Consider the following 26,705-nt stretch of genomic DNA (forward strand, 5'->3'; position numbering starts at 1 on the left):
TTATTATTATTTCTGTGACCTTAAGGAAATCACTTCTCCTCACTCACCTGTTATCTTATATGTTAAACACGGATATAGCTTGGATGATCTCCAACCTCCTTTCTAGATACATTATCCTATTACTATGTGAATAAATCTCTTTTTTCCCTCACTAGGTATATATAGGAAGTCTGTATTTATCTTAATCTTTCCTTCAAACCCTTCTGAAATTTCCTATTACTATTAAAGGCACAAGGTTTACCACCTTGGTGTCATCTGGCTCTAAAACACCCCACATATCCAATCTGAATTCAAAAGATCTCTCCATTACATCCTCTTCTATCCACTCACATAACCATCACCATAGTACAGGTCTTCATCCCCATTCAACTTATTGTTGCTGCCCAGTCATGCCCGACTCTTCATGACCCCATTTGGGGTTTTCTTGGCAAAGATATTGGAGCAGTTTACCATCTCCTTCTCCAGCTCATTTTACACATGAGGAAACTAAGGCAACCCAGGTTAAGTGACTTGCCCTGGGTCACACAGCTAGTAAGTATCGGAGGCCCAATGTTTGATCTGCTGTACCACCTAGCACCCCACCTTTCAACTAGACTGCTGCAGTAGCCTTCTAACCAGTCTTCCTGACTTGTTTCTCCCTATACCAATCTATCCTTCACTTAGCTGCCAACATGATGCTTCTAAAATGTTTTTTTCCTGACCATGTCACTCATGTGCTCAGTGAGCTCCAGTCACTCCTTTTTACTTCCACCATCAAATATAAAGTCTTCTATTTGACATTTAAAGTCCTTCACAACCTGACTTTTTGTCTTTTTCAGACTTTTTACACCTAACCTATCTCCCACTAGTAGTCCATATTCCGGCCACACTGGCTTACTTGTAGTTCCTCAAACACTTCGCTCCATTTCCCATCACTGTTCTTCATTGGTTTTTCTCAATGACTGCAACGCTATTCCCCCCTACCTGCACCACTTAGTCTCTCTGGTTTCCCTTCAGACTCAGCTCTATTCCTACCTTCTGCAGAAGACCTTTTCCATTACTCCTAAATGTTAATATTTACCCTTTTCAGATTATCTTCATCTACCCTATTTATATCTTGTTATATATAAATAAATATAGGTATAAATACATACATGTATGTGCATATATATACATGCAAATACACACACACATACACAAATACATATATATATATATATATATATATACAGAGAGAGAGTTATTTATAGTCTATCTCTCTCATTAGAATGTTTTCTCTTTGAGGACAGAGACTGGTTATCTCCCATCCTCCTAATTATTTTCAGCACTTAGCCTTATGCCTGATGAGTAGTGATCACTTAACACATGCTTGCTGACTGACTGATGAAAATGAACTCACTTTAGTCATTACTGTCTATCTAAAAGGGGTTGAAGATTTGCAGCTGTCCCAGAGTCTTATGAGAAGCACTATCATACCTTTTATTTTCTATCATCCTCAAATTGTATTTATTTTTACCCATAATCTCTGGTTCTGGCAAAATTTGTCATATGAACGCTATTCTGATAAGATACACGAAACATTCACTTCTTGAAAGGGCAACTGAAATGAAAACCTTTCTTTTCCTACCAACAAGGGCTAATTAATAGCTAGTCATTGCTTTCACACCATTTCTAAATATATCTCTGAGGTGAGTAGGAGCCAAGCTCAAAAGGGCTCAAACCTTGATTCACGGTTTTGTTGATTATCTAGAGTTAGGAAAATGATGTAGAAAATGTTAATGCAGATGAAATTTAAAAAGTGAGTCCTGTGTAGATTTTTTTGAAAGCCAATTGTTAAACATTTATCACAACAGCCCTGCATATCATCTCTGTCCAGTAATAGTTACTATGACCACAAAGAGATTGAACACATAGATATTATATACATCATTTCCATTCTCTAGAAGCCTGGGGACAAAGCTATTTCATTACCTTCCCAATTTCATTTCCAAGATAGTATTTAATTTCCCTTGGCTACATGACTATTGGCAAGTCATTTAATTTTTCTGGCCCTTTTTTATATCATTTATAAAATGAGAGTGCTGGATTAGATAATCTCTGAGGTTCTTTCAAAGTCATAATCCTATATTTTTTAGGATATTATATTAATTTTCTTCCACTGAAGGTAGGAGAGAACTATAGCATGTACGTGATGGAACAGATAATAGAATGAGAATTGTATTTTTATTTATTTATATATTTTGGTGAGGCAATGGGGTTAAGTGACTTGCCCAGGGTCACACAGCTAGTAAGTGTCGAGTGTCTGAGGCTGAATTTGAACTCAGGTCCTTCTACCTCCAAGGTTGAAGCTCTATCCACTGCGCCGCCTAGCTGCCCCTTAGAAGGAAGAATTTTAGAACATAGCACATGACATGTTAGAGGTAGGAGGACTATAGGGCATAGAAGCTGAAAACATAAGAATTTCAGAGCAATTAGATACTATAATTATAAACTACTGCAGAAGAAAGAGATCACAGAAGACAGAAATTTAGAACTACCAGAGACTTTCACTTAACTGAAGTAACTTTTCTAGTCCATCCTTCTCAATTTGCAGATGGAAAAACTGAAGCCCAGAAAGGGACACTAAGCTCTCCATAGCAAAGTAGTGAAATACCAGTGACTAGACCTTGGTTCTCCCTACTCCCAGGTTAGGATTAGTTCCACTTTACAATATTCTAAAATACTCAGCAATTAGTTCATTTACCTTTGCTCCTCAATGAGCCATTGAATATCATGGGAATCTGGAGAACATGGAGTCAAAGATCCACATTAAAAATGACAAATAATTTCCTTTCAAGGAAACCATTTGTATCAGTTGAAAAATAGATAAATAGATCAATAGAACAGACTAGATAACAAAGATCAGGATAAGTGATCTCTGAGACCCCTTCCAACCCTGATTCTAGGAGCTTTGGTGTAATTCTTAAAAGTAAGTGTGATATTGAGAATAAGCCATTCCTCTCCTTGCTTCCTAAAAGAAACCAATGACCAGGACAATCAGTTGGAAGGCAAGATTATTATGACAGTGATGATGATAATGATGATGAAATGGATTTCATCTAATTCTTTATATACATTATCTCATTTGATGTATGTAACAACATTGTAACATAGGTGTTATAGTTATTCACATTTTACAGATGAAGAAACTGAGTCATAAGTTAAGTAACTTACCAAGGGTCACACAGATATTAGGTGTGTAAGAGGAAATTTGAATTCAGGTCATTCTACTCTGAGTCTTGCTTTTTATCTACTGTGTCTCACTGCCTGCCATTAAATATGCAAATTCTATATTATTTTTGTTCAGTGATTTAGTAAAAGAAAGATATTGAAGAGACAACTATTGTTGAGCTCTTGATCAAATCAAGTAAGGTCTCATTCCATTGTTTCAGATAGTATAATGGTTACTGTTTAAAATTGGCTGGCTGCCAAAGAGGTATTATCTCAATTTTGTCACTATTTATGCTTCTAACACCTCTAATTACAGAATGATATGTGGATAATCTTTCCTGCTCAGTCTAGATTCAGAAAAAGGGAATGCACATTCTTTGATTGATGAGGAATTAGGTAAATTTAAATGATTTTAAAAACACCTTCAAACCAATCAAAATGAATAGGGTATTGATAAGTGTTATTCATGAGAAGCACTTGCAGCATTCCACCGAAGTAGTCTCCTTTCTCTTTATGGGAGGAGTTAAATATCTTCGGGTATTTTTTGATATCTTTTGGGTATCTTATAGGTATTTAAAATTGAATATATTTGACCTCTAACACAAGCTTTGTGTTCAATTTATCCAATATATAACTTGTTTATCCATAGTTGTTTACATGTTGTGTCTCCCATTAGAGTATGAGCTCTATGAGAGCATGAATTGTGTTTTTTCCTTTCTTTGTACCTCTGGCACTATGTGCCTGACACATAGTAAGTGCTTAGTAAATCTTTTATTATCTGACTACCAATTTCTGGAATCCTACACAGTGCATGGGGATTGAATCAACTTCCTGAAGTTAGTAGTGAAATCTATTTCCCATTTCCTTTTTCAAGAGATCTACTAATGGAAACAGTACTGGGAGAACAGCCAGGAGCCAAAAGTGATCAGACAACTACAGGGTAAAAGTAATTCAAATTGGAAAACTATTTTGGAGCTCATCGGTTCACAGTACCACATAAAACAGTTAGGAGCTACCTTAGAGAAGATTATCTAACCCAAACTCCAATTTTACATGTAAGTAGGGAAAGTATCTTACACTCTCTTGTCAACTAGACATATGCAAGAGCTTAGTGAGGGTACTGTCAAGAAAACAACACAGAGTAGTCATTGGGAGAAAAGATAGTGTAGTAGAAATAGAACCAGATTAGGAATCAGGAGACATAGGTTCTAGTCTTGATTCTTATCACTATATTAAAAATGTCAGAGTGTGAAGGAACCAGAAAAGTTCTCTGCTTTACACCCAACACTGAAGTGTCAATGCCCTCTATGGTATTCCCAATATGGGCAAGGGATGGCCATCCAGTCATTTTTAAAAGACTACTAAAGAAGAAGGAAGACATTAGCACCAGAAGCAATCTCTTCCACTCTGGTGCAGCTCTAGTTGCTAGATAGATTTCTCTGACACATCTATACCTTGAATGACTCCCAGATCTGTACATATTCTGCCCTAATCTCTCCCCAAATCTTCAGTCCCAGATCACCAAATGGCTATTGGATGTTTCCAATTAGATACTCAAGAAGCACCTAAACTCAGCATATCCTAAACTTAATTCATTATCTCTTCCCCTAAACCCTCTCTTCTTCCAAATTGTCTTTTTCTGCTGAAGGCACCACTATTTTTCTTGTCTCTGAGGTTTGTAAACCTAAGCATTATCTACAATTCCTAATTCACTCTCACCTTACAAATCCAAACAGTGGCCAGATATTTCCTTTTCTACCTTTATAACACTTCCCCCACTCAATCTATCCACATCTTAGTTTAGATTCTCATTACCAATAGCCTCTTAATTGGTTTCCCTGAATCAAATCTCTTCCCAATTCATTCAATATACTATTGCCAAAGTCATTCTCCTTGAGCCCATATCTGATTATTTAACTCCCCTAACTCAACCAACCCTAGTGAACTGTGACTGATTCTAGAATAAAATAAAAAATTACTCCATTTAGCTTTTAAAAACCCTACCCAATCTGGCCCTAACTTATATTTTCAATCATTGAATCTTACTCTTCCTTCCCTACTTGGATATCCAGCCAGTGGGGTCATCTCTCTATACCTCATTCATGACACACTCTCATTTCCACACATCCGTGAATTTGCACTGACTGCCCTCCACACGCCTAATTATGTCTTTTTTCAGCCCTACTTTACAGAGTCCCTCTCTTTGTGAAAGAAGCAATCATCTCAGGTACCATCTTCAGCAGGAAGGCATTCCTTATTAAATCAACTACTAGTGGTTTCCCTTCTAAGTACCTTATATTTAATTACATTGTATACATTTGCTTAGATTAACTTTATGTGTACAATACATGTTTTTTTACACTCATCTTCCCAACTAAAATGTAAGCAGATTGTGAATAACGGTTTGTTTCATTCTTTGTCCATGTTCTCCGGTGCTTAGCATAGTACCTTGCATAGCATACTAGGTGCTTAACACATAATTGATGATTCATGTATTGATCACATTGAGCCATAATTGGCCCCTCTGCTTTTCTGATGCCAGAGAAGCTGGAGATGGAGACAGAGGCAGGGCAAAAGAAGCATAATCCATCTTTCCCATGATAGCCCTACAAACATGTGAAGACATTGAGTATGTTCCACTTATATCTTCTCTTTTCTAGGCTAAACTTCTCCAATACATACAGGTGACTCTTACATGACATAGTCTTGAGTCCCCTCACAATTGTGTACAAAATCTAACTTGTCAATGTTGATCCTGAAATGGGGTTCACAGAATTAAAGACAAGACTCTGGATTTGTGCATGCCAGAGCTGAGGAAAGTGGGATTGATCTTGCTTTACTTTTGTCACTTGCTTCTATTAATGCAGATTCCAGGTAGATTTAGGTATTTCTACCTCCATTCCACAGTACTGCGAAGCTCAGGAATCACTACCCAGCCCTGTAAAATGAGGGAATTGGACGAGATAATGCTTAATATCTCTTCCAGCTTTAAACTCCATGATTCTGTGAACTTCTACAGACTTTAGCTAGAGAGCTAATTATGTTAACACACAAAAACCAGTTTTCAGAAGATAATGTTTCCAAACACCCCACTCTCTCAGATGTGTTATTTCCACATACGAGGAACCATAGATTAGTCCATTTTTGCACTTTGAAATGGCAGTTATGCCAGACACATAACAATCCAAAATCGGTTCCTCTTCTTTTCCAGATGAAAAAAATCCAGTAGATTTCCTCCAAAAAATTAAATATAAGCTCTTAATACTTAACTCCTGACTCCTTTCCATTGATGCCTAATTCTAATTGTCTAATTCTCCTAGAAAATGTCAAGCAGGAAGCCTATTGAAATGTTCAAAGGGACTGTGAAGCAGAGGGCCCCAATTTCTCTTCCAGAAATAAAACAATCATCATTCAAGGACATTTCCCCCAGCATGAGACATCTGTCAAGTAGAGGTTTAACATAAGTGAGTGTAAAATATATGGATGGGGATAGGAGCAATACATACAATTTCACAATTACATAGGAGCATTCCTCATTATTGACATCCCTGTGGTTCTGGGGGGAGCTTCATTATCATTTCATGAAGAATCCATTTATTGATTTGTTTTCAGCACATATTTGTGAAATCATAGAGATCTAGGCACTGAGCATCATAGAGTCATAAATTTAAAACAGCAAAAGACATGGAGATAATCTAGTCCAACTCTCTTGTTTTATAAATGAGGAAGTAGGAGACCAGAGGGTTTAAAGGTACATCCTTGAGGTCCTACAGGTTGTAAGGGGCCGAAAATCCTCTGAGTGCAAATTCTTTGCTTTTTCCATTATACCATGCTACTTCTCTCAAGATCTCCAAATAAAATATACTCATATTTTTGATAAAGTCACATTGTAATTTAAGAATTGATTGAAGGGACCTAGTAATGTTTAGCCTGAAGAAGGGAGAACTCAGGAAAAGATATAATAATTAATTTTAGTCATTTGAAGCACTATCACATAGAAGAAGGAATATACTTGTACTTGGACCCACCGGTCCAAGTATATGCACAGCAAAATACACAAAATTATAAAGGAAACCGATTATAAAAAAGATAGTTACATATGCATACATATTTGTATATATATACATGTATGTGTGTGCATGTGTTTATGTGTAGGTATACACATGTGTATCATGTGTATGCATGTGTACACACACATATACACATACAGTTCTGCCACTGGGCAGAACTAGATGTAAAAAGTTGAAGTTGTAAAGAGGTAAATTATGATTAAGACAGGAAACATTTTCCTAAAAATTAGACCTATCTAAAAGTGGAATCACTAATTTGGGGCATAGTGGGTTCCCTCACTGGAAGACTTTAAATAAAATCTGCATGATCATTTTTAGGTATGTTCTTAAACGACTCTTATTTAGATCTGTCTTGGTCTAGAGAAGGGGGTGGGGGGGAACTGCGGCCTCAAGGCCACATGTAACAGCTCTCTAGGTCCTCAAGTGCGGCCCTTTGACTGAATCCAAATTTCACAGAACAAATCCCCTTAATAAAAGGATTTTTTCTGTAAAACTTGGACTCAGTCAAAAGGCCATACCCAAAGGCCTAGAAAGCCAGATGTGGCCTCAAGGCTGCAGGCCCACCTCTGATCTAGAGGAAAGGGTTTTAAACTTTTTTGCATGTGTCATGGACCCATATGGAAGTTTGGGAAAGCCTATTAACCCCCTTTCAGAATGAAAATACACAAAATTACAAAGGAAATCAATTGAAAAAGATAGTTACATATGCATGCATATTTTTATATATATAAATATATATGTATATATAAATATATATATATATTTATACACCTATATGTGTGTCCATGTGTTTATATGTGTAGGTATACAAATATGTATCATGTGTATGCATGTGTATACACACATATACACAAGGTATTCCAAAACATTCCAAAAGTCTCAGAGAAGTTTTAAGCTAGTAAAGCAGACCAGAAGTAGCCACCTCGAATCAGTAAAGCTCAACATCATACTAACACTTTAGGGACACTTTGTGTATTAACAAGTTCACAGACCCCGGGTTAAACTCTCCTGGTCTCAGTCATGTCCAAAGTCCTTTCAAACTCTGAATTTCTGTCATCAGAAAAAAGGAAAGGACCTTAGATTTTTCTGGACTAAGGGCTTCTCTTAACAGTAGAGTAAAATGAGGCACAAAAAGCGGAAGAGCCACGTCTAACATTCACCCTGCTCACGAGGGCATAATTCTGATTACAGCCCAGTTCCCCTGTTCCCCAAACTTCCCCTCAAGGTGAAAGGTAACTGATGGCTGTAATCTCTCCTTCCAGCTCCCTCCTAACTACTCAACAGAATATCTTCCTTGCCTTAGTAGAAAAAGCTATTTTTAAAAGGACCCTCTGAGATTCCATTTGAAAAGAAACAAGATTTTAGCAACAGTTCAGCCTGTCCAGTTAATTCTTTCCAGCCTGGCTTCAGCAGGATGAGAGCTTGCCCAGTGGGAACAGCTCCCTGCTTTCGGGCTCTTCCCAAGTGAAAGACCCCCATCACCTTCGTGAGTAAAGATCTAGAAAAGGTCACAGTGCAGTCAGGCTGATGTAGTAGCCTTTCAGAAAGGAGGTAACCCCCTGCTGTTTGCCTCTGAGGCAGCATATTAGACAAGGGTTCTGACATTGCCAGAGCAATGAAATCTCACTTAGTGGCTACTTCCATAATAATCACATTAATTGGAGCCCAGTAAGGCAAGCATTCCAAAAAAATCCTCTTCCAATAGGTGTAGACCCTGCCAACATCACAGTGAGCTGGAAAAAGCACGGGGCCAGAAGTCATGAAACTGATCATGGCTCTACCTCTTAATAATAATTGCCACGTTAAAGAATTCAGAGAACGTTACATGAATAATCTTATTTTTGAACTTCACTGGTCCTGGAATGTAGCAAATGCTGAACTGATGCTCGTTCACTTGACAATCACCTTATGAAGTAGGTATGACAAGTGTTATTATTGTACCCATTTTACCTAGGTGGTAACTGAAATTTTGCAAGTTTAAGTTAGTAAGTGATGAAGATAGGATTTGAACCAAAATCTTTCTGACTGAATCTAGTACTCCAAGCCATCCTCCCTACTATGCCAAACTCCCTTCTTCGATAAATCACTTAATCTCCCTGGGCTTCAGTTTCCTCATCTATATGGTGAGACTCTTAATTGGATCCCTTTTAGCACTAACAACTTATTTTGTTGTTTAGATATTTCATTAGTGTCTGACTCTTCATGACCCCATTTGGTGTTTTCTTGGCAAAGGTATTGGAGTGGTTTTCCATTTTCTTCTCCAAATCATTTTACAGATGAGGAAACTGAGGCAAAAAAGGGTTAAGTGAGTTGTCCAGGGGCAAACAACTGGTATGTGTTTCAGGACACATTTGAACTCAGGTCTTCCTGACTCCATGTCTGATAGTTTTATCTGTTGCGCCACCTAGCTACCCCTAACTATACTTCCATGAATAGTTCCGTGAAAATACATGGGGGGGGGGAGTATATGAGCTAGAGCACTTAGCTCCAAATCACAAAATATTAATGCTTGAAGAGACTTTAGAGATCAATTATTGCAATACCTTAATTTTATAGATGAGGAAAACAAAGCCCATGAGAGATGACATGTTCACATTAGGTCACACAGTGAGTAAAGGACAAAGACTAGAACCCAGGTCTACAGACTACAAGTCTGGTGACCTTTTCATAACATTATGCTGTTGTCATCAGCCTCCTGGCTAAGGTTGAAAGTTAATATGCTGAATCATGTCACAGCAGGTGTTCTGCAAAGTTAAAATGGGTTTGGATATAATTGATTAATAGCATCATTTGGAAATAACTTCCAACAGGGCAACATTCCACAGTATGCGACTGTAATCTAAGAAGATAATTCGGGAGATTCCAAAACCAAGTCAAGTGGGGAAAGTTCCCCAATTAAAGCTAGGAAATAATGAAGTTGAATCTAGATCTCCAAGCAGAATTCCACATTCTTCACAGCATGAATTGGGCTTACCTTCTTCACCCATTGGACACTTGTTGCCAATTTCTGTAACACACACCACCCATTTGATTTTTCACTTAATGAGTCACCGCAAAAATCACTCTCCTGGGACCGCTTCTCCAAAAACCGTAGTTCTGGCTGCAAGGGAGGAAAAGTCCTTTTGTTATTGAATAAGACAAAAACCAGGACAACAGCATTAATCAGAAAGTTGTCTGAATTGTCTAGATTTAAAAACATATTAATAAAGTGTCCATACATCCTCCCATCTACTCCCCACCCCAAGAGCCGACTGTTAGACATTTACCATTGTACACCTATGTTACTCTATAAACATTGGTTCAACTCAGCAGCAGTGTGGTAAAAGGATCAGGGAATGCAGTCATCACCAGATTCAAGATCTGGTGTCTGTAGATTAATAATATTAAATGGTATTTATATAGTGCTTTAAAAGGTTTGCAAAGTACTTTACATCCAGCATCTCATTGAAGCTTCAGAATACTCTTGAAAGTAAGACTTCTAAGATGCAAAGGTGAGGAGGAAGCATATTCCAGGCGTGAGGCAAAGTCAAGGAGGTGGGAGATGTAGCATGCGTGAGAAACATCCAAAGGGACAATGTGGTTGGATGATAGAGTAAATGTAAAATAATAGCTCACTTTCATTGTAATTAAGTGGCATACTGGATAGGGTACTGGGCCTAGAGTCACAAAGACCTGAATTGAAATCTAGCTTCTGACACTTACTAGCTGTATGACCCTGGGTAATTCATGTAACCTCTGTTTGCCTCAGTTTCCTCAACTGTAAGATGGGAATAATAATAGCAACTACCTTGCAGGGTTGTTGTGAGGATCAAATGAGATAATATTTGTAAAAAGCCTATTACAATATCTGGAACATATTAGGTATGATAGGTAGATAGATAGATGTTATATATACTATATAACATGCTATAATAAATATAGTATAATAATATAATGCATAATTATATGTGCTATATATGTTATAATAATAATAATTATTATTATTTTACAGAGTACTTTTCTCACAACAATCCTATGAGATAATTAATTAAGGTCCTATTAGAAGATATGAAAGCTAAGACACATAGGAAGAGAAATGACTTAGCTATAGTATCACAGCCAAGGTCAGATATCATTTCACTACGATCTATAAGTTTACTTTCAATTCTATTTTTTCTGGCACCAAGCTAAGTACAACACAAAGTGTAGGTGGTTTATCCATATTAGTAGAAAGAATAAATCAATAAGGAAGGACAATGGATAGACATTGGTACATGGGACCAATAATTAATGCAAAGAGTGAAAAAGGTTGCCAATGTTTGATTTATCAAAAAAAAACATGTATTAATTTCTTAGTTACCAAGCATTAATTAAACATTTACAATGTGCCAGGTACTGTACTACACAATGAGATACAAAGACAGGGGGGAAAAAGTCCCTGCCCTGGAGTTCACATCTAGTTGGGGAAATGATATGCTTATATCACTTATGTATATGAAAGACATGATATACACACACACACACATATGTATCTTTACATATGTTCATACACATATTCATCCAAGGTAACCCTAGAGAGAAGGCACTGGCATTTAGAAGGAGAGGGAGACAGGGAAGGGATCCTGCATATGGCAGCATTTCAACTGAGTCTTAAATAATACCAGAAAATTGGTAGTCACTAGACTTTATTACATAGGGGAGTAACTTGGTCAGACCTGTGTTTTAGGAAAATCATATTGGCATCTGAGTGGAATGTAGTTTGGAATAAGTTCTTTTTTCAAACATAAAATTTGAGGTGAATTCAGAATAACCTGTTTGAGATGCCTAAGAGGTAGTTGGTTGAGATGTTATCATAGGCGAACTAGTTAGACTGGAGATCAAGATACAGGTTATCGCTGGATATGTGATCATGGAACAATCTGCATAGAGATAATTCAACTCACAGCAACTGATGAAACCAATAAGAAAGGTGGTATAGAAGGAAAAGAGATAAGTATTCAAGACAGATCATTGGAGCACATCCTTGATTAGTGGATATGACTTGAATGAAGATTTAAAAATCTGAAAAGAAACACTGCTCTGTAAGGCTATAGTGCTGATGCATAGGCTTACAGGATACACAATTTTCAAGAAACCTTAGAAATTGTAGACTCACTGCTTTCATTTTATAAATGAGAAAACTGATGCCCAGAGAGAGGAAATTATATGCTCATTGTCACACAGAAAGTTAGTAGTGGAATAGGCCTACAAAAGTTAAAAAAAAGTATATCTCATTTTGCTTGTGGGGTAACATAGGGTGCGCCTTTAAACACCTTCTGGCCTAAGGAGTCCAGGTTTTGAAGGAGGACAAGAGCTGGAATCCAGTAACGTCATATATGAACATAGACTGATAGTAAGTGATCCCATTTGTGCCAATATTTCCCTTTGTATCATCTTCTGTAAAACACAGGTGCTGAAATAAATTACCTCTCTAGTTCCCCATATCTAAATCCCATCCCACAATCCTAAGATTATTTTATAAAAGCAGTGCAATTTCCCCCTTTGGGTCCTCCTGCTTTGAGCCCCTCCCTGGAGGTTTCCCTTATATAGAGAGAAAACAATAATAACAAAATAACCCCTTCCTCTTCCCTAAAAATCCAAGATTGGGAGAAGGGGGTGAATATTGATGGGTGAGTAAAAGGAAGAGGCTAATTCTACCCCCTCCCCCATCCCTCAGTATTTCTTTCGTTGGGTTCATAATGGCCTGACTTTGAACCTGTGAATCTGATAATTGGACTGAAAAGCAGAGGGGAAATTGCTCAATTTCAAAGAGTTAAAAAGAACAAATGAGTGACATTTTCCAACAGAAAGGCCTGATGTCTGCCTTCCCAAGCCAACTCAGAGAGAATTAGAGGCCTTCAACACCCTCCCACTGTGACAGTTTTTTTTTGAAGTTCTCTCAAATTTCCAACATCCAGAAACCAAACTTTCTCCACCTTAAGTCTCTGAAATATTCTTTCAGTTTCACCCACCCTAAATCTCCAAAATAAATCTCCCAGAAACTTCACTTTTACGGTAGAGTAGATGGAGCCAAGTCATTTCACAACTGTCCTCCATTAAAGATGAGGGGATGCTTCTTGCTGTAGTCGCAGCTCAAGTTCAAAGAGAGTTAGAAACACAACCCTACGAGAGACTAAGGCTGTATCCACCAACAAGCCTGGCGCTAGCGTTTTGTGGGATATCACTTTGGAAATGACCTTACAGATAATCTGCTCCAGCCCTCACTTCACAAATAAGGAACTTACGTGTAGTGTGGGAGAAAGGCCGCTAGATTTGTGTTTACATCCTACCTCAAACTGAAAGGAAGGTGAAAGGAACAAGCATTGATTAAGCACCTACCATATGCCAGCCACTGTGCTAAAAATCTCATTTGATGCTCAAAACCCTGGGAGGCTGCTGCTATAATTATACCCATTTTAAAGTGGACAAAACTGAGGCAGACAGAGGTTAAGTGACTTGCTTAGGACTACCTTTATATCCACTGTGCTATCTAGTTTACTATGTGACCTTAAAGTCATGTAAAGTTGGAGGCAGCTAAGAGGCACAGTAGATATTATGTTAAGTAGATAGTATGTTAAGTGTGGAGTCAGGATAACAAGAGTTCAAATCCTGCCCCAGACACTTACTATCCATGTGACCTTGTACAAGACAGTCAGTCTCTCTCGGCCTCAGTTTTCCCTCTTTTTGCAGCGAAATAAATTGAGGCCCAGGAAGGTTAATTTGCCTGAAGTTATATAAGCTGTAGGACATAGCTGAGTCAGAATTCAAAGTTAGGTCTTCTGATTCCAAACCAGCATTCTTTCCAATGCACCAGAAGTTTCTGCTCCTAATTAGTGATACCTTGCCCAACTACTTCTTTGTTATGACCTCAAGAACAGTGATTTCTCCCATGGCATACAAACAGACACAAGTATGCCTTAGATTTTCCCACTATTTCTCCAAAGATGTCCTTCAAAATTTTTTTAATTGAGTAAGTTTTTCTTCCAATTTAGAGAGTCAACATTAAAGTTCATGTGAATGAGTGGCAACCACACCTGTCCAGACCAGCTTTGAGCCCCAGTTGTCTTCACAAAGAAGAGAAAGGAAAAGAAGAGGCTGTATGTCTGGGGTGGGGGGGGGAGGGAACAAGAAAATTAATCATCAATTCATGTCTGTAATACCTTTCTTAAAAAGTGTTTGAACATTCCGACATCTAAGTTGGTCTTCAAGCTTTTAGCAGAGTCGCAGAGAGAACAGAGGGTTCATTATGTCTAAGAGGGTTGTAAAGGTATATTGTGACATTTTCCTGCAGATCTGCTGTTTTTGACATGACATTCTTGACTGGAATGCTCATCTTCCCTCTCCTCCCCCACACCCCCTAACTCTCCTTGTCGTCAAATCATTTGTTACAGATTCACTTCCCTTATGAGCCCATCCGTCCTCCATCTCTATACCATATTTCTAGCCCTTATCTTTCTTGCCCTTCAGGTAATGGTAACAAACGCTGCTTAATTCTATTTGCATCACCTCAGACCAAAATTCTATGACTTTTTGGCAACCAATCTTTTTTTTTTTAACTTGACTGATTCCAGGACCAAACTTCTCAAGGGGATCAAATATTACATTGCCTGATATTCAGTTTACTACTACATGAAACCCTTAGAAACTAAGAAAGTGACAGGAATCAGTTCCAGTGAAGGAATGGGGAAACTGAGGCAGAAAAAACACAACACCCTCGTCCATGATTAATTTAATCTGTCATGAAAATTATTAGGGTAAGCAGCATGAGACCCATATTTTCATCTTGACTTTGTCATTAACCATATGTTATGACTTTGGGTAAGTTATATCTTCTCTCTAGGCCTTACTTCCTTGTATATCTTGCTTCTAGGACTGACATTTTTTGTTATATGTTCTAATGTTCCATGTTCTAAGCTACGTCCTAGCTCCAAAATGCAATATACTGAAGTTTCTACTGGTTTAAGTCTATCTTCCAGTATTCCTTTCTTCTCTAACATCTGTGACTCAAAGATAACCAGGTTTGTGTCAAAGACTATAAGTCAGGGCACACTCTGAACTTGAATGAACTGCCAACTATATCTGTGACATTCTACCCATACTTCTTCCTCAGTAATTAAGTTGTTACAACATTTTCCTCTATTATAGATAAGCTCTAAATCTCAAAGAGAAGATGTCAGGGTAGAGGCAGTATCCCATAATTCAATTCAGGAGGTTTGAATCATTTCACAATTTGTTATATTCTATGGTAAATAATCATCAGCTGTAATTTCCAGATTTCCTTCTATATATGGTTTGCTAATTTTCTTTGTTATGATACAAACTTGATCTTTGCCATGTATCATCATTGTAGGATTCTCTAACTCATCTCTGACTCACGGGCAAGATTCACGAACCCTAGTTTCCAATGCTAAACTGAAATCATCCAAGGAATAATCACCATCAGACAAAAATATAACTGGATGAGAATCACAAAACTGGAGATGGAAGGAAATTGGAAACAGAAAATTGGAACATGGGGCATTTAGAATCAGTAGGAAATTTGGAAGATAGAATATTGATGTTGGAAGGAACATTGAAACACTACAAATTAGACACAGATCAGTAGGGCTGGTAAAGAACTTAGAGAACAGAATGCTAGAGTTGAAGTAACTTTATTCATTAAAGACAAATTTGCTATTTTGCAGTGTTAGAAACTGAGGTCTCAAAAAATTAAGTGGATTGCTAAAGATCAAAAATGCAGTGACAGAACAGAGATAATTAGATGGTACTTTTCATTTTTATACCCACAATGTTTCCCACATGTTAATAAAATTGGAAAGAGGGCATAGAAACTCATAAAATCACATAAAAATAATTGGAAAGAGGATGCTAGAACCATAAAGCAAATATAATTACTAAGTCAAATAGTCCCTCAGATATGCCATTTAAAATCAAATTCAACACACATTCATTGAGTGCCTACTGTGTTCCCAAGACTAGCTGAGATACAGTATTGGGGCAAGAACAGATTTTATAGGTTATTTGGCATGAATTGGACCTGAGAGATCCTCTAGTCAAACCATTAATTTTAAAGATAAGAATTGATAGAAAGAGAGAGGATGGTACTTGTTCAAAGACACAAAGATAATCAGTAAAGGAACCCATAAGACTCAAGTCTCACGTGTTCACTAAACCATGTTGTTTCCTTTCAAAGAAAATCTCCACTGATGTTATGTCCTCAACCTTCCTAGTATTCATGTTAATGCAGAGTTATGGTTGTTGTTTGTCCTTCGTTCTCAAAGAGGACCATGAAATCAGGAAGGTGATGTTATGACTTGCAAGTGAATTGGATTTAAGTGAGTTAGGGCTGTGCAAAGTCACCAGTCTCACTTTCTCCTCTGGAGCAATGTAGGGTTAGTGGCAAGATATAGATCAGTATGACTGGAGATGGCCACAGATGCAGTGGGAGACATTGGCCCAAGATATCTTAAGAGATTTTAGCAATCAAAATTTACATTTCTTTGGACAGAGCACCCTCCCTGACTTCAATCCAAATCACTTGGAAGTCATGGTATCACCTTCCTGATGCCATAGACCTCTTCAAGAATGAAGGACAAACAGCAATGCACAGTTAATGAACTCAGGGCCTGGACATTATCTGTACCCTCCGCCACCACTCCAGCCACTTACTTGATTGGCACAGTTAGATTTAAGTTTTTTACATCCTTGACTCTTGTTTTTCACTCCCTATTAGGCAATTTAGAAAATATCCTTATTTCATTAATCCTTGGTATACTACTCTCTTCCCCTTCTAATTTGGATGACAGGGTAGTCTCCTATTAATGTCAATTGGTTCTTTGTCTAAAACTCTGTATAAGTTTGAATGCTAAGGAGTTCTGAGACTTCAATTAGCGTGTGGAAAGCCACTGCATCATTCCATGTCCTGGAGTCACCCCACTGTGTGTGTGCTGTTCTTGTCTGGGGTCATGATAGATATCGGACACACATCGAGACCCTTCACTTTTGACATCTGTTCTGGCATCTCCCTTTGTGAGTAGTAATAAAATATTATTAATTGATTTCCCTATGTGGCTTTTCTGTTCTTCAGAATAATAAATACAGCTCACATTTATGTGACTTTACAATTTTAAAATAATTTACCACATGTTATCTTTGATTTTCACAATGATGCCACGAGGTATACAATGCCAGTAGTATCATAGAGTGATAGAATCAGAGATGAAGGGAAGGGAAGGGAAAGGAATGGGAGTGGAGGAGAAGGGAGGGGAGGGAAAATCTGCTTTCAAAATTGGAAAATATCCATAGGGGGAAAATAAGCTATTTCTATTACAAAAATGTAAAAGCTTTTGCACAGACAAAAAAAAATCAATGTAGCTAGAATTAGAAGAAAAGCAATTAATTAGCAAAAGAAATCTGCCCTGCTTATCTCTTTCAGAGGTTTTCTTTCCAAGGTATATTGTGAATTGATATTAAATAATTGAGAACGAACGTCATTCCCCAATAGACAAATAGTCCAAAGGATAAGAACAGTTTTCAAAAGAAGAAATGAAAACTATCAACTACCATATGAATGTTCCAAATCAGTGGTGTCAAACTAAAAAAGAAATGGATCCCTGCCATAGTATATTGGCTTAGAAAACCATAAATTAATATTATCTATGTTTTGCTGTATTTTTATTTATTTTGTTGAACATTTTTCAATTATATTTAATTTGATTCCTCAGCAAGTGGCCACATGTAATAAGTCCAACACTTCTTTTCTAAATTATTAATAAGAAGATGCAAGTTAAAATGCCTCTGAGCTTTTCACTCCACACCCATCAGATTGTCAAAGATGATAAAAATGGCAAATGTTGGAGGGGCTGTGGGAAGACAGGTCTGACAACCAAGGAATTATTTGAAGAGCAGTGAATTTGTCCAATACTTCCAGAAAAAAAGCACAATTATATTGCAAACTCATTCAATCAAATACAACCTTTAACATTATTATCTGCCACTCAGTATATACTGCATACAGGTTCAAGGCAGAGCAAAAGTTCCCATATGGACAATGTTTTTTTTTTTTAATTGTTGTTGTTGTTTGTTTTGTTTTGTTTTTGGTACAGCAGCAGTTTAATATGTTCACACGTTGGAAACAAAGTGAATATCTATCAGCTGGGGAATGTCTTAATAAATTTTGGTATATAAATGGAAGGAGATATTAGTGTGCCATAGGAAAATCTGATTGTGAAGAATTCAGAGAAACTCCAAAATACTTTATAAGGATTGAAGCAGAGTGAAATAAATAGACCTGGGAAAATATTTTAAATTATAAGCACATTCTTTTAAAGGAATAACAACAGAAAAGACTGAATCTCTGAATGACTATCATTGGTCATGATTTCAGAATATTAATAGTTAAGAATGCCCTCTGCCTTTTTTCCAGAGAACTGTTTGGCTATAGGTACTGAATGTGTGAATATCTTCATGTCTACTATATTGGTTTGTTTTGCTTTGCTAAACGTACAAATATATGCATTTATATATTTATAATGAAGGACTCTATATGGAGGGAAAAGCAAGCCAATGGAAAGTGTCAATGATAGAGACAAAGATGAGTATCAATTACACACACACACACACACACACACACACAAACACACACATACACACTCATCAAGAGTGTGAAGAGCTAGAAGGAACTTCACATATTATCTGGTCCTACTTGTACACAGGACTATAAGTGGTACTTTCCCTTCTCCCCTGGATAAGTAACATAAACCATACCTGAAGCAAGTGGCATGAAGCCATCATGCCTACTATTAAAAGGGCACTATTGGGGTGGGAAGGACTGAGACTCTGGGACAGCATCTGTAGGCTGTTTTGGGAAGTTGATTCATGCCTAGGTAAATCAGCCGGAGGAGAGGAGGAGAGAAAGCTGCCATCTGGTAGTCAAAAGAGACTAATTATTCTTACTAACTAGGTGCTAAAATATATTTTATTCTAGCTACTGAAAAACTACAGGTGCCATCAATTCTCTCTAAATTCAGGTCCTGGGGACAAACTCCCATTTGCCTTCTACAGTTATATCTGTACTGAACACTAATCCTTCTTATAATATCGCTGACAATTACGATCTAGCTTCACCTTATAGACTTCTAGCAATGGAGAATTCTCTACTTCATGAGGCAATCCATTCTACTTTTAGATAGCTTTGACTGTTAAAAGGTCCTTTCTTCTACTGAGTTAAAACCAGGTTCTCTACAATATACACCTACTGCTACCACCTCTGAGCTCTGGGACCAAGGAAAACAAGAAAAAAAAAAGAAAAAAAAAACACTTTTGTGCATTACTTGTTACATAAGTGCAAATCTGAAGTCCAGTGGTCAGAGACTTGGAGTCAAGAAGTCCTAAATTCAATTCCAGCCACTTATGAACTGTGTGACTGGGTAAGTCATTTACCCTGTGTCTGCTTTAGTTTCCTCAACTGTAAGATGGGTGTCATAATAGGGGCTGCCCCCCAGGGTTGTTATGAGAATCAAATCAGATGATATATGAAAAGTGCTTAGCAGTGTCTTACACCTTTGTTGTTGTTCAGTTGTTTCAGTCATGTCTGAGTCTTCATGACCACATTTGGGGTTTTCTTGGCAGATACTGGAGTGGTTTGCCTTTTCCTTCTCCAGCTCATTTTATAGATGAGGAAACTGAGGCAAACAGGGTAAAATGACTTGCCCAAGGTCACATAACTAGTAAATGTCTGAAGTCAGATTTGAACTCAGGAAGGCTAGTCTTCCTGACTTCAGGAAGGCTAGTCTTCCTGACTTCAGGCCAAGCATTCTATCCATTGAGCCACCTAGATATTCATATCTCACATATAATAGATGCTTGATAAATGTCTCTTCCCTTTTTTCTCTTTGACTTCAAATCCAGTACCCATTTGTCTAGTCAATAACATGCATTTATTGATTACTTACTATGGATAAGAAACTGTGCTAAGAATTGGGGATACAAAATAAAATCTAAAACTTCTCTCAAGTAACTCATAGTCAAATGTGGGACTCATGCAAACAATTGTGCACAAACAAGATTTTATGTATCTATATATATGTATATATGCATATATATATATATATAAAACCTCAAACTTATATACAATATTGATATATAATAGATCCAATGATATGACTAAATATTAAATTGGAGATAATCATGGAGGAAAGAAGAACCAGGAAAGGCTTCTTGTAGGAGGAGAAATTTTCATTTAGACTTAAAGGAAGCCATGCAAACAGGAGAGCAGGAGCAGGAGATAAGGAGGGAGAGAATTTCAGGCACGATAGTAGGAGTTGGGACATGCCTTGTGTGAGGAACAACAAATATGTGTGGTATACTTCTGATTGTTTTGATGGTTTGCCATGGCTTTAAATTATATTCTGGTGGTGTGTCCAACACCTAAAAGCTGCCTGTAGTGCACATTTTAATTCTGAAGCAATAACACGACCCATTGTATTTACTGGGTAATATGTTCAAAGACTACCCGTAATTACAAGAAAACTTCAATAAACAGCCAATAAACAGTTCTTGGGCCCCAAATGGATTTGACATAGTGGCACTTTAAGTCCAATTGTTAACAAGATTATTTTTTTTTCTTTTTTTAAAGTAAGCCATGTCTTCAGAGCTGTCTAATGCAAAGTGACAACCTTAGCATCTTTCCAAGTGTTCTTACTTTGATGGAAAAAAAAGAAAAGGAAAAAAAAAACATTGTCACTATGGTAATTACTTTACAATACCTGATGGTAAATAGACAGCCCTGTGGATCTCGCAGCAGCTGAATCCGGCATTGTCCTGGCCCGATAAAAAGATTAGAGGGTCTGAAAAGCAGAGGAACGGAATCTCACAGCTTCTTAGCCTTACCACTGAAAGGACCATTGTCCCAGCACCATAAATTCTGGGTTCCCCAGGCACTTGACAACTGAACAGGGAACAATAGAATTCTTGTGTTGGACAAAACGCTCCTTGTCTGCTGCCGGTCTTATCTGACTCATTTACAAATGTCTTTCATTGTGCCCAAATAATTCCCTATTAGAAGGGCTATTAGGAGCAGAACTAAATAAATATTCACAGCTTTTCTAATATATTTGGGAAACGAATAAACAAACAGTCACCCAGCATATGAGAAAACCACTGTCTGGTCAGGGGCTTCCCTTTCTTCTTCCATACAAGTTTTAGCTATAGATTCTCCCTTTCTCTGTCCTCTCCAGTGGGGTTATTAGAAGTGTCAGGGAAATGGGGTGTGTGTGTATGTGTGTGTGTGTGTGTGTGTGTGTGAGAGAGAGAGAGAGAGAGAAAGAGACAGAGAAAGAGAGAAAGAAAGAGAAGGAATTTGCTATTAAAAACATTAATATTCTAATATTCTAACCATGTTTATATAAAGGTGTTAAAAGCACTTTTAAAGATTATTTTAAAAAAGAACAAATCTAGACAATCTCATGGTCGAACAGAAGAGATAGTCTGATTATTAATTATTATATTATTAATGTAATTAATATAATATAATTAATTAATTATATTATTAATAATATATAATATTATTAAATACAAATGTCTAGTCATTGAATTATCTTTAATAATGTGATAATTATTTCATAGTGATATTGTGGTGAGCATTAAGATTACTTTGTATTGTTAAAGTGCTACAGAAATACGAATTGTTACTAGTTTTTTTTTTCTTCAAGATATAAGCATTAACTATCTATTCTAGATTAGCAAACATTAAAATGGACAGTTATGACTCCGGGACTTCTGTAGGTCTAGTAATGAGCATGAAAGAAGGTCTGAGAATGCCAGTACATCTCCAGAAATGAAAGTAAATACAATGTTTTACTTAATACTCTTTTTCTTCTTTACTAAAGTTTGACCAAATTGTTATCTGTCTTGGTATTGTGATATTTGAAGGAAAAATAGTTTCTATGGAAGCATCTGTACTAAGAAATTATGTATGTGTTGTTTTTCTCCAGGTAGACTCAATTCAATGAAACAATATGGAGAAGTGACACGGCATGGCATGACATGATATGGTATGATATAATTGGATACAATATAATAAAGTCCAATATAGTATAATATACTGTAACATAATATAATATGGTACACTATGATAGTATGTAATATAAAATAATTTAATATAATTATTTTATAATATGATATTGCATAATATAATATATCAAATATATTTACATGTATCTTGATGTATGTGTATATGTGCATGTATATCTATGTATATTAAGAACCACAAAGTGACTAAACAGTACAGACTCACTGTTTATATGTCTGCTTGAATTCATTTATTTTTAACAGTTTGTAAGCATAGAAATAGAACTCTCCCTATGGAGGGAGAGGGTCTTACAGGTATTAAAACCCAGAAGAAATCTGAAGATGACTAAAATGAAATGATTAGGTAATTCTTACATAAATTTTATGGCTAATACTTAACCCAGTGCTGGCACAAATTAAGTAATTAAAGAACGTTTTTCACTGATTGGCTGATTGATTGGTGTTTTTACAAAAAGTCCATGCCTTAGAATGACAATATAACTGATCAGTCTCTAACTTTCTGTGTGACCTTGGACAAATCACTTCCAAGTTCACACTCTGAACTGAAATTTCCTCATATACAAAAGGAGATAGTTGGAATAGAATATAGCAATTCCCAATTCCATAGGAATTATAGAATGACCTTGCAAAACAGGTAGTACAAAGCTGATTTTCATTGTCTTAAAGATATGGAAAATGAAGTTGAGAGAAGTGAGGGGACTTGTCTTAGGTCTTATGTCAAAACTAGAATTGCAATCCATACTACGTATTTTAATGTGATCCCTAGATTACCTTTAAGTTCTACTATATTTCAAGTCAATCTTTACCATTCCAGTTCTAATAGTCTGTATTCTCAGGCCCTATCCAAAATTCACATTCTGTATTGTAAAGTTCCTTTCTAACTTTAACGTCCTACATCTCTGAAAAGTGAAAATTTCAGTCATGAAAACAAAATAAACAACACTTATTCAATGTTTATTTTTAAAGTGAATTTCCTGATTTCCTCAAGTGACCAAACTAACAACTTGATTTTTACTCAGATAAGTAATTAAAGTGACAACAAATATACTTAAAAAGAGTTTTTAAGTATAAGTTAAATCAGTTTAAGCATCAGATTGTTTTAAAGAACAACCAGCTATATAGTGCGCAACAGAGAACAACAACCACAACAACAACAACAACAAAAAAACTTAGAAGGGAGCACAGAAAAGCAGGGTAGCTCTGAAAATGATTATAGTATGTATTACATAGTTTAGAAAAACAGTCTGAAATAGAAATTCATGGTTTTACATTAAATCTTTGTATATATAATATATTATGCTACATACACGGAAATGTTCTTTTTTGTCTTTTTTTGTATTTAAGTTCAAAATGAATAAAAATTTTAAAAAATAACAACCAAATATATAATAAACACAAAGTTACAAACTAATAAAGTTATTTTTCTCCATTCAAAGGCCTTTGTTTTACAAATCTGCTTGTATATATATATATAGTTAGTTAGTTAGTTAGTTAGTTAGTTGGTTGGTTAGTTAGTTAGTCACTTAACAAGGATTTATTGAGTTTCTACTGAGTGCCACAAACTATATTAAGCACTGGAGAATCAAAGAAAGGGGGGAAACAAACAAACAAACAAAAATAAAACAATCCAACTTTTAAGGAGCTCAGAGTCTCATAGGAGAGACAAGATGCAAATAACTAAACAACTATATACAAATAAAATGTATAAAAAATCCAGAATAAATTGAAGATACTATTGGAAGGAAGGCCTTAAGATTAAGGAAAACTAGGAAAGACTTCTTGCAGAAGGTAAGATTAGTTAAGGCTTGAAGTTAGGGAGATGTAGAGGGAGAGAATTCCAGGCCTCGGGGACAGCCAGTGAAAATGCTCAAATCTGAGAGATGAACTAACTAGGGACAGCAAGGACCTGTACACCATATTTATTTATTAAATAACCTGACTCAAACATCCTCTCTTCTTTCAGAGTATCATTTAAGTTATCAGCACTAGAATCCAATGATCTACATACTCGCAAATAATATTACCTACTTAAGTTTAGGTAGTATAAGTCATTCTTGGGAGATAAATAGTACATATTGCAGCTCCATTTTATAAATGAAGAAGCCGAGCTCCAGAGAGGGTGAGGACACACTGTAAATAAATGTTGGAGACTAGATTAAAATTGAGATCTTTCCTGATTGCAAGTGCTATGTATTTCCAACAAAAAAAATAATGTCTTTCTCTGTAATCTGATACAGTTATTTGGATATTTGGTATTGTCTAACTATACCCTTAATTGATACTGTAGCATCTCAGATGACAATTGATAAAAATGTTAAAATGTTATCAATAGAAAAAGAAGAAGATGGAACCATGGTATAATTCCCCCACAGTTCAAAACAATTACCATTTAAAGGGGGAAAATAAAAAAAAATTTAGGAAAGAAGAGAATGGTTTGTTGACAATGTATTGTGAGGTAATACTCCTAGGGGAAAAAAACTCAACATATTATGCCTCATACAAAGAAAAAAATCCAATGTGGCAATATTATTCAATATGTTTATGATATTCATTTAAGTAATTTAAAAATATTATGTTTACGGTCAGAAGGCACAGGTTTTAATCTCAGCTTTGAGTAACAGGCAAGTTACTTAATTTGTTAAATCTCAGTTTCCTGAGGGTAACACCTTCACCACTGGTTCATAAGGTGACCAAGAATTAATTGCTTTATAAACTATAAAGTTTGATAAGCATTAGTTATTACCAAATACAAAACCATTTCCCTTCAGGATTATCAGTTTCAGAAGCAGTTAGACCCAAAGTACTGACAAACAAAAAGGTTAAGGAGCTGGAACTAAGGAAAGTAATCACATAACAAAGTTTTATAGATTTTTTGTCCCATTCATCTTATTGAATAAATTATCATATAGGTAATAAGTGTTCCTAAGACCATATCTGGAGTATTACATTTTTTTTTCTAGGTGCCATAGATTAGCAGAGAAATTGATGAGCTGAAGTATATACAGAAAGGGGTAACTAGTATGGTGAGGAAACTGGAAAGCATTTCATACAGTAATTGATTGAAATTATTGAGGATATTTATCCTGGAGAGGCCTTGGGTAGGGTTGGAACATGATAGCTGCGCATTTAAAGGTCCATCGTGTGGAAGAGGAATGCTATTCTGTATGCTTAAACTTAGAAAGTATAAAAAGGAGCAATGGATGGAAGAGATAGGAGGGCAAATTCTAGCTCAATCTAAGAAAAAAAATCCCTACCAAACATCACTGTCCAAAAATGGAACAGAATCCCTCCTTTGGTAGCATCTTTCAAGTAGAGAAGGGGTGACTATATATTGAGAATATTTTAGAAGAAATTTCTGCTCAAATATAGCTTGCGCTGGGGAGAACTTGGAGTTTCTTCTTAACCTTGCTATGCTTTTCTAAAGAATTTTACTTCTTAGTTTTACTGATTTTTATTTTTTACACTTTACTACTGTTATTTCCCTTAAACCTGTCCCATTCCTTCACATCTCTTATTAGACATATGTGGTGAGAAATAAAAACAATCAGGAAAATGTAGCCTTGCGTGACAGCACATGCTAAAACCCATATCCGGAGTCTCTCATCTTTCTACTGAAATGCCTCATCAATATTTCTCTGGGATTGAGATCGTTTATTACAATTAATTAGAGCTACAATACCAGTTAGTGTCATTTGCATTTATATTATTGAAGTTGCTATAAATGAATGAATGAATGGAATGAAATATTTAAAAAAAACATTAATTAAGCATTTGGTATGTGTCTTTCTAAGTGTGCTGAGGGCTAAATATCGTATATATTGATTTTCTGCTTTTGCTAACTTTACTTTGCAGAAGTTAGAAGGTGAGCTCCCACATTAGACTGTAAGCCTTCTGAGGAGAGGAACTGTTTCTTGCTTTTTTTTTTTTTATCCCTAGTGCTTAGCACATAGCCTAGAACACAACAGGCTCTTAACTGCTTATTGCCTGACTGACAACAAAGAGTAGCATGTATTGCCAAGAAAAAAGGGTATCCAGTAGGAGAAGGTGATTAACAGTGTCAAATGCTGCAGAGTTCAAGTAGAATGCATCCAAATGAAAGGCCATTGGATTGGACAATTAAAAGATCATTGGTAACTGAAGAAAGCAGTTTCAGTTGAATGATATCTGAAACCAGATCTAGGTGGGTTTAGAAGAAAGGGAAAAGAGAGGAAACAGTGGCTCCTTGTTGAAATGATTTTTACTTTCCCCACCAGAGTTTAGTATGGAAGAAAAAGAAAAATCTCAGAGACAGATAGTGGAAATGGTAGAATGAATCACTCAATAAATCAACAAACATTT

At 36.3% G+C, this 26,705-nt stretch overlaps 1 protein-coding gene across 1 annotated transcript in view; it reads right to left on the bottom strand.

Annotated features, from left to right (window-relative positions):
- LOC114027949 (cadherin-11) overlaps positions 1 to 26,705 on the bottom strand; it is a 210,847-nt gene that overhangs the window by 104,153 nt on the left and 79,989 nt on the right. The window contains exon 2 of the mRNA XM_027842096.1: positions 10,234 to 10,359. The gene's annotated coding sequence lies outside the window, so the exon portion shown is untranslated. The remainder of the gene's footprint in view (positions 1 to 10,233; positions 10,360 to 26,705) is intronic.

This window comes from Vombatus ursinus, unplaced genomic scaffold (genome assembly GCF_900497805.2).
Source record: "Vombatus ursinus unplaced genomic scaffold, bare-nosed wombat genome assembly UNPS02014864.1, whole genome shotgun sequence".
NCBI lineage: Eukaryota > Metazoa > Chordata > Mammalia > Diprotodontia > Vombatidae > Vombatus > Vombatus ursinus.